At 41.1% G+C, this 13,281-nt stretch overlaps 1 long non-coding RNA gene across 1 annotated transcript; it reads left to right on the top strand.

The window, feature by feature from the left end:
* The first annotated feature begins 2,106 nt into the window (after nucleotides 1-2,106).
* On the top strand, nucleotides 2,107-3,601 carry LOC120434184. Its single transcript, XR_005608974.1, has 3 exons — nucleotides 2,107-2,170; nucleotides 2,302-2,335; nucleotides 2,454-3,601. It is a non-coding gene; the product is annotated as an uncharacterized LOC120434184 (long non-coding RNA).
* Nucleotides 3,602-13,281: the final 9,680 nt, after the last annotated feature.

Below are 13,281 nucleotides of genomic sequence, written 5' to 3'. Positions count from 1 at the left end.
AGCTTTTATTGCAAAAATCCAACCCCCAGTGGCAGGTAAACATATTAGAACCACCACTTTAAGACATTTTGCATGGCAGCCAAGGGAATTTTGATATTTAACAAGTTGTCTACAATTTGGCGATTCGAAGCTCAGTCCATCAAAATCAGTAGACATACCTTGTTCAGAGTAACTCATTCCCAGATTCAAATGGGATAAAATTTCTGCATTCTCACTCTAAATATTAGCACTTCTGCTGTGTCTGTGTTTTGTGGTTTTATGGACCCTTCATTTTGCCATTCCCCTGACAGTTCAAGTTCTGGGCCGTCGTCACTTTATTCAGACTTATCTCTCATGTTTGCCCACATACACAAGTTGAATCTTTTATTCAATGCCATTTAAAGATTTGCATCTGAAAAATTTCAGGAATTTCAGCAAAGGGATGGGAAAAAGAGGTAAGTGTGGAAAGAGAAGACTTTTAACACAAACGGTGAAGCAGCCGGCCTTCATAATTTTCCCTTTTGAAATGATGCACTTAAAGTAGAGCACCGAGGGAGAAATCAAAGCTGTACTCAACTTGACAGGCCCTCACTTTCTGTTGTGTTAAAATTCACATCAGCTATGATAATGCATGAGATCCACCAAGATAACAAGGTAATGTCAGAACATCCTTTGCTTCTCACCATTTCACATAATCTTCAAACAATGACTTTAAACACACAGAAAAAAAGAGACGTATTAAGCTGCAGTGACAAAATATATAAAAAAAAACTTTATATACATCTTTATATGGATGTCAGGGGCTTTTATTGTGACAGTACGTCAGACAGTACATCGCTGTCTGATGTACTGTCGAGCCACTTGAGAGCAATAGCCTCTTGGTGGTGAGTCTATTACTTGGTTCATGTCTAATCTGAGGAGAAGCATGCCAACATAGATCGAGCCTCATTAAAACGGCTGCTGACCTCATTTACAGAAAGTTTGCGAAGATTACTTCATCTATCGTCTGAGTTAGAGGAGCTACTGATGGTCAGTGGAGGTGTTGAGAGGGCTTTTATGTTTCATAAACACCCATTAAAGAGAGACGGGCAGTCCTGAAAGACTGCGGCTGAACCGGTTCCAGGAAGAGCCAGGTTTGGGAACGTGGTTTAACACGCTGTGCTGACACAACGTTCAATCTTGGCTTTGCGACCTCTTTTATTTTCTTAAGTGGCAGTATCTTATTTAGTGCTGCAGCTCTCATCTAGCATTGTCTGCAGGAGCCGAGACTTCTTTGTCCTGTTACTCACTGTCTGAACTGTGGAGAAGATCATATGAGGAAACATTTTAAGCTTTGGTTCAGTCCAGTTCAGGCCCACATTTTGAAGTTTAGTCTTAAAAGGTTATGTTATTGCCTAAAACTAAAGATCAGTCATTTAAAATGTGAATTATTCCAGTTTATACTCATGATTATTTAAATGTACTAGCCTGCGGCGCTTGTTCGCTTCGCTCATGTATGAACACACAGGCATGTGTTTTAATTTATGGTGTTATTCTTTTGATCTTCATTATATCACTGGATATAGTGAGACAGTAAAGCAGCTGTTCATAAACTTTCAAAAATAGAATATAACTCCTTCTGCTTTCACGCAGAAGAAAAGGAAGCGAAATGCTGAAAGCAACAGCGTGAGCTCATGAGCCGTCTGAGAGCGCCACTTCAGATAAATGAAATGTCCCTCAGCAGCTGGCCTCAGTCACAACAATGTTTTCCCTGAAAGAGCTTTTGGACGGCGGGCATCAGATTGATTGGTAGACAGCAGCTTGCAGTCATGCAAGCATTTTCTGCATGATTTACAGAAACGTTTTAGAGACATTTTCTGATTATTTCTTCCTCAGATGTTCACCTCTTCGAAAAGAGGACTCTGGGTGTGGACATTTAGGTCACAGCTAGTCTAACACATAGTGTGCTCTTGCAGAAAAAGACAACAAAATTAAGTGTGCTTTAAAACATGGGGATGCATACTAAAAATGCTTGATGTGTGAGAGCGCTGAATGCCATTTATGCACTGTGGGTACTAGAGTGGTGGTCACACCTGCGAAGAATTAAAATAAATTGCAAGTAGTGTCGAGGCAGCTGCTGAAGGATCTCCGAAAACAAGAATTCTGCAATTATGAATCTCCAGTTTAGTTCCTGTTAGTATAAAATGATCAGGTATGTTGGTATCTTATACACAAACTGGGAATAATCCATCAAGATTAGCATGCAAGTACACAGTCTTCATGGATTTTGTTTCTCTCGTTTATGACTTTGATTTTTTAAACCTCTGTTTTTGTGCATTCCAGTTATCTTGAACAGTTGTTGGCAGATTCCTTAAAAGTAAACATTTCTAGCTTTTTTATATTTCCGTCTGTATTTTTGTTTTGTTTTTTATCATGTCTAACTTTTCATCTGATTTTTCCTCCCCACCCTCTTCCTGCCTGAATTGTTTGCTAAGCTGACTGGTGTACAGGACACGGCCCCTGGCTCTCTCTCATAGTTTTTTCACAACTACTTTGGCACATTTCTCCAAACATTTTTCAAGTTCCTACACCAGCTCTCAACCTGCAAGAAGCTGTAACTCGCCCACAACCTTTAATCCATGTGTTAAAAAAGTTGTAAAGTGGTTACTGCTATCAAAACAAGTTGCTTTGACACTGTATCTGTGTGTGGTTAAAGGGCTCAAAGGGCGTTCCTCATGTCTGTATTTTCTTTCCATAAAAAAACAATTTTATTTTTCCTGCAGTGGTCACACAACCCAGTACAGTATGGTGAACAGGAAAAAATGTAAAACATTTTTTATATTTTTCATCAGTATAAACATAATATTGTGTGTTTAATGACTAAAACTCTAACCTGGTAGACAGAGTAAAGCCTTGATCCTATTTTGGGTCCGAGTGATGAAAATGTCATCATCACACGATGAGCACGAGGGTCCGTGTGAATGTCAGCATGCGTGCCTGTTTTTTGTGACCGCTTGGAATCGTCCACAGAGAATTTACATTACAATGCACCAACTGCACATGCAAGTGGACTTCAAAGTGTAATAGGAATGACAACTTGGCTTTCATGTCTCCGGCTGTCTGTGTCTATTTTGATCATAAATATACTGTACATGCATCAATGAACTGTTCAGATTGTAAGAGCTAAGTACACCGTGTTCAATAGCCTGTAGAGCCACCTTAAGTAGCATTAACTTTTTTGGAGGGAGGCCTTTTTCAGCTTTATTTGATAGATACAGTGAAGAAAGGACAGGAAAGCAGGGAAGACATGTGATAAAGGGCCACGGGTCAGGCTCGAACCTGAGCCAGCCGCTTTCGGCCATGTGGCAAGTGGTTGCCTGCTCAACGCACTGAGCCAAACCAGTGCCCAAGTAGCACTAACCCTTTTCTGTATGATGTCATCAGTCTCTCGGTTTGTGGATAAATTGTGGCCCACCCTTCTTTACAAGATTGATTCGACTTATTGAGAGTTGCCGCATTTCAGCTTGTTTGGCACTTTGACTTGAAACACCTTTTATTCTTTTCTTTTTCACTCGTTCCGTTGTAGATAAGGGATGTTTATAGTTCACGGTCAACTCAGTGACTACAGTGTGCCCAGGTTGTGGTTGTAGAACAAGTCCAAACCACCGTGCTTGGCAGTTGGTATGAGGTGTTTTTGCCCATTTGTTGTGTTTGGGTTTCTCCAGACATGGTGTTGTGCATTATGATTAAAGATCTCCACTTTCATGTTGTGTGTCCAAAGGATATTATTCCAAAAGTTGTGCAGTTTTGTTTAGGTGTAAATTTCCAAATCTTAGTTGTGCAGTCATGTTCTTTTCAGAGAGAAGAGGCTTTTTCCTGACACACCTTTCAAACAGGCCATACTTGTCTTTTTTTTTTTTTTATTGTACGGTCATGAACTTTAACATTTAACAAGCTCACTGAGGCCTGTAGGAACTGCTCAACATGACTGTAGATAACTGTGCTTAGTCATTTCCCTAAATGTGCTCAAACATCTACAAGACTGAGAAATGGTAACATGAAGAGTTTCACATACTAGTCAACTGCCTTTGAGCTAAACCGAGCTCAAGTATTTGACAATAACTGTAAGTGACGAGGCAATGGCAAGCTGATTGACAGAAAATTGAATGTTGTTAACAATTTTAATATTTTTTTTTAAGCAGCAGAAGTTCCAATTTCTCAGATATGAAAATTCACCGCCTCTTTATGTCAAGGCAACAAAAAAGGTTTATAAAACAGACTGAAGATATTTATATCTCTCACAGAGAATCCAGTGAAACTCACAGGAAACTGAATTCAGAGTTCATATCAGGTCCAACTTTCCTTCAACCAATGAAATATGCACTGTTTATTCACACTGCTATTTCTGGGTCATTACTCTGTTTTTTAGCTTAAAGCTGAAACACTTATTTAGGAGCTCAACTTAAAATTTACTCACTATAATTACCACATGTGCATTTCCTGCGTGATACCACGTGGACCACAGAGAGCAGCTCTGCAGCTGAGCTGACAGCTCGGTATGCACAAGTGTAACTAAGTCCCAGTAACCACAGGGAGGGTCAAAGGTCAGCTGTCAAGTTGTTTTCACAGGTGTTCCTTTGCTCTTAAAGGGAACTGGGTCTCTGCTGATACTGCAGTAAGTCAAGGATATCACCTAAGCTGCTACTAAGTAAATGATCCCACTTGTATAATGTGAAATTTGTCACATTTTCTTCCAATTTTTAACCAGGCAAGCATGAAATTGATTGAAATGATCTCTTATGCCTCTGAAATACATTCTCATCATGATCAATAGGTGGCACTCATGATCCTTGACAGTTTTGCAAGGTCATCTGTTTTCGGGAATAAATTTCGTTCAGACTGTGAGTCGGCAACAAATCCATTTCTTCCCCTGAAGATTTAACATTTTTAGTCCTGTTTGATGAAGAAAAATGTGTTTTATATGCCTGTTACATCCCCAAACAGTCTCGCTTTGATCGCAGTAAAATTATGTTCATCTGCTTTATGTTTGTCTGAATACACCCACCGAGTGAAACAACCTTTTCTGCCACAAAACACAGACCGTCTCTGTCTTTCATTTTAATGCTCGTTCTTGGCAGCTGAAGCTCTTATTCAGGCATTTATCACCTCCAGAGCTGATTAATGCAACAGCACCCTCTATGGCACATCCTCTAAAGACCTGCAGTGCATCCAACAACCTGGCTGCTGCCTAAGTGCTCTCTCTCTCTCTCTCCGTCTCTCTCTCCTGCTCTATTACATTACTCACTCCCTCCACATTTCCCGTTGGCTACACATGCAGCAAAGCATGCAGATCAATCTACTTCTCTCTGCATAAAGAGCTGTTCAACCTCTGTGGCCTTTTTAACTACCACACGCATTCCTTCAGGGCTGTGCCAAAATCCCGAAGTCACCTCAAGGACAAGAGCAGAGTCCTCCATTCAACTTTAGTAGAATAACATCAACAATCTCAAGTTCTTTTCTCATTTATCCAGACATTTTTGTTAATGTCAGGTCAAATGAAAATGACAGGCTGCACTTTCATTCACTTTCATGGCTGTTTCTTTCAAGGTGGATATGAACGATAAATTGGGGGGGACTTGTTGGTGCACCTTGGCATTTATTCTATGACTCTGATAGGATGGAGCACCATTCTTCCTATACATAATCACTAATTTGGGGTTTACGGTGATGAAAAACGCTGTCTAATAGGTTGGGCTAAAATGTTTTGTAGGTGTGGGATATCCCACCTGTAGCTCATCTTTGGGGTGGCTGTGACTCAGAAAGAGTTGGTCATCTTGGGGCAAGACACTGAACCCCACTTTGCCCTTGATTCATCCATTGGAATTTAAGTGTGTGTGTGAATGTTTGACAAAGTGCTTAGCTATAGAAAACTATAGTCTGTGACCCAGTATGTCCTAAAGATGGAAGCGTTGTCAAGGCAGAGGCAGAGCGTGTTGGTCCAGTCAGCTTGTGTTCTTACTGTCGCCCTCGTTGGCCTGCTTTCTCACTGCTCTGATTTATTCTTAGCACTGATTGGTTGCTGCAGGCTCGCTGCTCGAGTATAAACCCAGAGAGTGGTAGTCAACCACTAGTCACTTCTCTTCTCCCCCTTCACCTCCATCAGCACTAGCTTTATATTCCTGTTGGTTTAACAGATTAGATTATTAGGTATGAATTGAGTTGGTAGTTACCAGCAGGCCTTTTTTCCCAGTTTTGTTTCTGATAGTCACATTTTCCAGGACTTGATAGCTCAAGGCCTTCTTCCTCTGATTGTTTTGACTGGTTGTCCTTTGTAAGTAACTATAAATTTATTATTAAAATCTTATTGAAAAGAACACGACTTATATATTTTATATGTCAGGTTCCCTTCAGCCATAAATTTAGGGACTGTAACAGTAACCTTTACAATCTACGAGACCTTTAAACCAAACCAATATTGGTGGAGCCACAAACAATATGATTAAGGTGACACAGCCTGTTAAGTACAGATAAGCCTGTCAACATTAGTGATGTGTGTAAATATTTAGAATTTTTACCACTGTGACCCATCTGTTCTGGGCTGTTTAAGATTATTCAGTACTTCAACTTTGTATTTTCATCACAATAAAAATGGTGCATTTATGAAATTATGCAAATGAAACAAAGGGGAAAAAAACACTTTTGTGTAAGCCTTTTTTTTTGTTTTTCCAAAGGTACTGCAAAAATCATTTTCTTAATCATTTTAGTGTCACAAGGGGGGACTCAGGCCCATCCCAGCTCATATTGCGGGGTACAGCCATAGAGGACATGCTCAGTTTCATACCTACAAACAATTTAAAATCACCAGTTAACCTAAAATGTATGGACCCCCAAATATGTCTACAAAATGACTTTTGATGCATCAGAACCACCTGATCCTGTCATTATGGGACTCAAGTGTTCAGATTTCTTGCCTAAATTGCCACAAAACTATAAAAGGACAGCTCCGGCTGTTGGTATGTTTACCATGTTTAACATCGTTACCATGCCAACACCTGCAAGTCACAGCTGAACCCAGCCTTCCCATTACAGCGCTTGGCTGGTCAGATTTTACCCGATGACTTCCTCTTTTCTTTGCATAGTGAGTTTCACTTCCGTCCTTCTGGGCGGAGGCTTGTAGTCCCAACGTGCAGAACACATCACCAGCAAAACAGCGTTGTTCCAGCAGCCATCACTCAAATGAAGAAACCGTAGCTGTTGATGTCCTGCTGTGTGAACTCTTTATTCTTCTTCATTGTGTTTCAATATGCTTATGTTTCGAAAATGTGGATGTGAGGACTGATGACTCACCTACTGCAAACCACATCTACTCACAGGTTCAAATAAAGTAATCTGATCATCTGGTATTTAGTGATATTTTGCACTAAATACCAGTGCTGCTGTGGCTGGTGGTAATATCATCTTCTTTGCAGAAACGTCGTCATTAATTTCAGCTGATGGCAGTACAGAATTTCATCTAATAGTTATCAAAACAGAGGCTGAAATCACAGAAATGGCACAGGGTCGACCACTTCAGCAGGACTGAATGAATCCACTGAGCGGGCCTTTAAAATGTCCTTACCTGGTGAAGTGAAAACAATGACCTGCTGGTGGTGCTAGATGAATAGTGGAGGGGATCAAAAACGTGCAATAGGTGCAGCATGGATGACTGCACAGTATTTATTGCTGAGATATTTCAGGCAACATTGCCATCTCTACATCCATTACTGTGATTGAAAGAGAGAAAAGCCAGACAGAAATCATCAGTTTATGTTTTTTAAAGGCAAAAATATGCCGTGCAGTAAAATGCCAATAAACAAACTGGTTGTCCAGCACAATTTTAGACAGGTTTTTAAAAATCAGCATCACATAATGATATGAGACTTCAGGGACTTGCTGGCTATGAAAGCAGTCAGAGAGCCATTTACCTTTAAACTCCTCCAGCCGTAGCAGCACATAATGGACAGTCAGGCCTCTCGGAGCCAGCTAGCCCATTAGCCTGGGCTAATGCGTCCAGGACTCCCCGCCATGCGCTGCCCATCACTCCAGACTGGATCTGGTTTCACACAGGAGCCGCCTCATCTCTTTGTGCTCGGGGCAACTCTCGCTCCAAAACAATGACCTCTGAGAAACCGGACAGAGCAGATCATGGAAGAGTTGCTGCTGGATGTGGCACAGAGAATGGTGCCTTTTTTCTCTCCCTCATACAAATACAGTTTCTGTCTTTAGAAGCTGAGGTTAGAAGATAAAAAGGTCCTACAAGGCTGTTAAGAACTGGTACATTTACACATTTTCAGGGTTGTTACAGGCGAAAGGGGCTGCACAAGTTAAGCATGCACTCTGAAATGTTTGCCACAGCAAATTGTGAGATGAAGAAGTCATACAGTAACACATATCAAATTCCTGTTTCTCCTCAAAATGTAAAGTGGATATTGGCTCAATCAGAGGGTGAAATTGTTTTTGACCATGCCTGTGATCTTGGGTTTCACAGCTCTGCCTTGCTAAATGGACCGGGTGCATTAGGGGCCAGGGAGGCGCTCTCTGCAGAGTGCTCTTAAAAGGCGAGCAGAGAAAAACAACTTAAAGCAGCCTCCCTGCTTTTTCAGCCCCACTGCCTCGCTGCGGAGGGACAGTGACATGTAGCAGCCGTGTAGAGAAGCGCCACATATCAGGTTTCAGCTGTCCAATCAAAACAATGATCCTGATGGAGTGACGGCAGGAATGTACAAGGAGGGTTTGATGACTGATGCGAGGGCCCTCGTACGACACAGGATTAGTTTTACAATTCCAGATGAATAATTAACAAAACTTTCATTTTGTTACTTATTCATCTCATCGGAGAAAGCATGCATTGTCTCGCTGCACTGTGATGTCATTATTCAGTGTAAATACTGTAAATGTGTCTCCTGATGTCTTTCTTCTCCTTTGCTGCAAGTTGGTTAACTTTCAGTCTCATAAACACCCACAAACACTCGTGGAGTCGCGACTCTGGTAAATCAAACTCTTTAGAGTGCCTCCATGTGTTAAAATCGATATGCTGATACAAGATATTCATATTCAGATGCAAGAGGAAGCAAAATCACGTGTCGCAAAATCTATAATTTCTCCCATTTTTAGTCAACAAACCAAAATCAGCCATGTGTTAATCCATATCTCGATGTTTTCTAACTTTCCTACCTTTTATATGGAGCTCAGTCCCACGCATATGTGTTTCTAATGAAGGTGTGACTCTAATGTTCTGCTGGGATGTACAAGGTCAAACAATGCTTTAATAAATGCTCAAATAAATGCTAAAATACTGAACTTTAAAGTTAAAAACAACAAGGGCTCTACTTATGATTTATGATCCCTGCTTCAACCCCAGTCCTCACAATCCTCCGCCAAACCCTGAGATATGGTGCTTCTGTAAATGATTTCTCACTATTTTACTTTACATTTTTATGTCATTGCAGTTCACAATTTTGACATGGAGCTGTAACAAAACAGCCAGAAATGAGAATCACCTTGACATTGCTTTAAGTGTGGCCCTAGCAGTTGATATTAAATGTTTGAGTACCTTGACTGTAGGTTCAGGGTGTTATGTTTATAAGTAAGTAAGCAAGTAGGTAGAGGTTCTATAAACAATGCTGTGGCATAAAAAAAGGGAAATCACAAAGTGCTCTACAGATGTCAAAATGAAAACTAGTAGTCTTCTGTGCTTTTCCTACAATCTTTCTGTTGCAAAATGCTCATTAAGAGAGTTGCAGAGTTGTTTTCGGGGCCACTTGAAATGTAAAAAACGTGACTGCTTAAAACTCAACAGAATGGCCTGCAGACTCACTCAAAAAGCCACATTTTCCCTCACTTTCACCATAACAAGGGTGACTCATCACACTAAAGCACGTATGCCAATAGTATGCGCTACCGGCGGGGTGTGTAAATTCCACACCTGTCCCATCATCCTCTCCCCCTCCCTCCCCTTGGCCCTCTCCCCTTCCCTCCCCTTCCTTTCCTCTTTTGTGCCTTCTCTCTTTTCACACATGCTCCCCCCCCTCATTCACTCCACACCTCACACCGAACAGCTTGAGGAGCAGATAGCAGCACTGTCTTGCTAAGAACATGCAACAGCAAAGCAGAGAAGGGTTTGAACACACAGAGGCCCTCGCTCTGTCTCATCATTCCATTTCCCCCCCTGCACACAGGTAAGTTTGGATTCCCATCTTTAACAGGTGCTTTTTTGAGATCAGTTGGTTCTTTGCTTTGCATGCAAGCTGCAGTGGAATGATCATCCTAAGTGCATTTTTTTTCTTATTCTGGGAGTATTTTAGCTGAATTTGGTGCTGCAACTATTTTTTTTCTTTTGCCTGTGCCACTGTATCCTTCTCTTTTGCTCATTTCTACAATAACAAGTTTTAAATGCATTGCTCAGCTAACGTTTGTTGGAGATAACATTACACTGAGTAGAAGAAATCCGGAGAACCTGATTACAATTATGTGTGAAGTTGATAGCGGAGACTTATTTTTATCCTACTTATTTGATTCTGAGAGGGATCATCACACCTTTTTCTCCACAGGAGAGGTGGAGGAGGAGGAGGAGGATGTGGTGGGATGACAAAGGCTGCAGCTGCCTTTTCTTCTCCGAAAGCTGGGTGAAAGTGACATAATGGCCATCGAGCTCAGGTAACTTCACTTGGACACCGATACCCTTGAAACTAAACCATCTATTGGGATGTGTTTATGAGATTTGTGCCATTGTGAGAGAGTGAAATCCAACTCATTTCGAGAGCCGAGTCTACGGGTTATTATAGGAATAATTTATAAACTTGAAAAGCTTAGAGTTTGGGAGGGGTTTTGTACTTTTTTTGTGCATTTACTAGGACTGAACTAGTAAATCTGAGAGGAGTTAAGAGGCAACACATTCGGACTTTTTAACTGGCAGAAAAGAGCAAAGTGTAGAGCATCAGAGCTGATGTGTGCAGGCTCCTGAGCGAGGCCACACAAACCTGAGAGTAAGTTGTTTTCCACTGAGCGGTGATGTCATGACACCGCCGTTCGGGCGGACTAACAGTTTATTCTGAAAACTGAGCCCGTGTCCCGAGGCTCAGACAAACTATATGCGTCCACACGACGAAAACAGAGCACGGTGGCCAGGGGAAAGAATAAGGTAAGAAATAAGAGAAAGCTGATATTTGGGTTTGAAGTTTCTGGGGCACAAAGGCATCGTGAAAGTTCACATGTTCTTCAGTAAATCTTTTTAGTTTTTCCTGCAAAAAGATGGATCATGAATGTGAGACCAGCTTTTCTTCTTTGGTGGTGACATTTGATTAGTAGTAGTATCCTCAAGTACTGAGGTGGTCTTTAGTTCAGTGCTTTGATTTTTTATATTTTCTGTTTTTCACAGGAAAAATACTAAATTCAGTGTGTATCTGTATGAAAGTATTAGACACTATAACTCACTATAACTCACCATATGAAGATTTTAATCTGTGACGTTAAACTGTACCTCATCAGAGCACAGCGATTAAATAACTTGCACTTTTCATATCACGAACACAATTTACTTTTAGTCATCTGTGCCTTACTTTAGCGAGACCTAAATACCTTTATGTGTAAAAGAGTATTTTGTTACATCGCTTCAGGGATTGAAAGCGTTATTAAAACGCAGGTCATGAAAAGAGCTACTCATTTGTTGTATTTGAAAGTGAAAATGTGCTGTAACTCTTTGGCCACCCCCTCATCTTATGTCATGTTTGTGGCCGATTAGACTGATACAGCCTGTTTTGATGAGTGAATTACTTGTACTTTTTTATAGCAAGCCTGGAGTTCTCATTTGGAATGAATCACCGCATGAAAGCAGCTGATTGTTTTCTGCAGCAGACACTATTAATCTGTGAGCTCCATTAAAGAAAAAAAAATCTCCACACTATAATAAGTTGTATAAAGGTTCTTTTTCTTGCAGAATGAGCTTCACCGAGCTCAGATTTCCTGTTGCAAGCGGCACGCACCAGGCTGAGTTTTCTGAAGATGCAGAACTTAGCTCATTAGTGAGCATTACACAAAAAAGGAAATTGTTCACAGTGGCTAAGTTCAGTGTCCAACATGAAAGAATGAACTCCTGCATACCTGAGAGTCTTAGCTTTCCTCAAACTGAGAGCCAAGTGGAGACATGGGATGAACAAAAAGCGGCTGCACCGTAAAACAAAGAGGAATGCTGTAAAAGACTTTGCATTTCCAGACAAACTGGAAGGTAGTTAGGTTCTTCTGATTTTATGGGGGGTTTGAAGAAGAAGAAAAGGGGCAACGACAGATAACAGGAGGTCGAATCAGTGTGAATTTGCACAGCCCTAATTCTCAGAGGATTTTCAGCACTACATCTCACTTTCTGATGGGGTTATTATTCATGATTTGAGTCACAAGAATTCTGGTGTGTCAAATTTGCACTCTTCTTTTTATTATTTTTGCAGAGCTTAAAAATAGAACCACATCTTGTCAAAGTTGGTGCTTTGGGGAGTGAAATAATGAATCATTTTCCGGGGTGTGTACTCATGTGCCTACTGAACTGGATTCAGTGTGTCTTTGCAGAACTGGCTCAGTCCAGCAGGAACAAGAGTGACACCTAATGATCATCAGCATAACCAAGGATGCCATCAATATCCCCTCAAAACGATCACAACGCGGCAAAAAATGACCACAAACATGTTTATCACCACACTCGGCATCATGATTCAAGGAGAAATGATGACATAGAGAGATTATGTGTCCTCATTTATCCATCCAGTCCATGTGTGTGTGTGTGTGTGTGTGTGTGTGTGGATCCTAATTTGTCCCCCTGTGTGGGTGAATCTGGCTGCCTCTGCAGGGAGTCGCTACCAGCAGCAGCTGATTTGTGCTGAGTAACACTTTGCGTCGCCTCTCTTCATTCCTCACACGATAATAAGCTGTCAGCGTGTCTCCAAGCGTCTTCACCAAATTGGGATACACCGGCTCCAACACCTCTGCAGTCATTATATACCTGAATGGACAGGCCCTGCGTTAGCATAAGCAAAACTGATCATCATAAGACATGCTATTGATTCTGGACGTCCTCAGTTGTTGAGGTGCCGTGTGAACAATTGCTTTTCACCTTGGGCCATCAGCCTGTGGACTCATGCATTAAAAAAATCTGCAGAGATGTGCAAAAATGAGAAGAGCCTAGTCAAAAATGCAATGGAATTTCATATAGATTTTCATTAATTCACTGTAGGTGAGCACACAGCTACTGTGAACAACAACAAGAGAGCGTTAAAGAGGGTGTACGGTGCATCTAAA

The sequence above is a fragment of the Oreochromis aureus genome, linkage group 18 (assembly GCF_013358895.1).
Source record: "Oreochromis aureus strain Israel breed Guangdong linkage group 18, ZZ_aureus, whole genome shotgun sequence".
NCBI lineage: Eukaryota > Metazoa > Chordata > Actinopteri > Cichliformes > Cichlidae > Oreochromis > Oreochromis aureus.
Note: the sequence above shows the minus strand (reverse complement) of the source record. Positions and strands in the feature narration are given on the sequence as shown.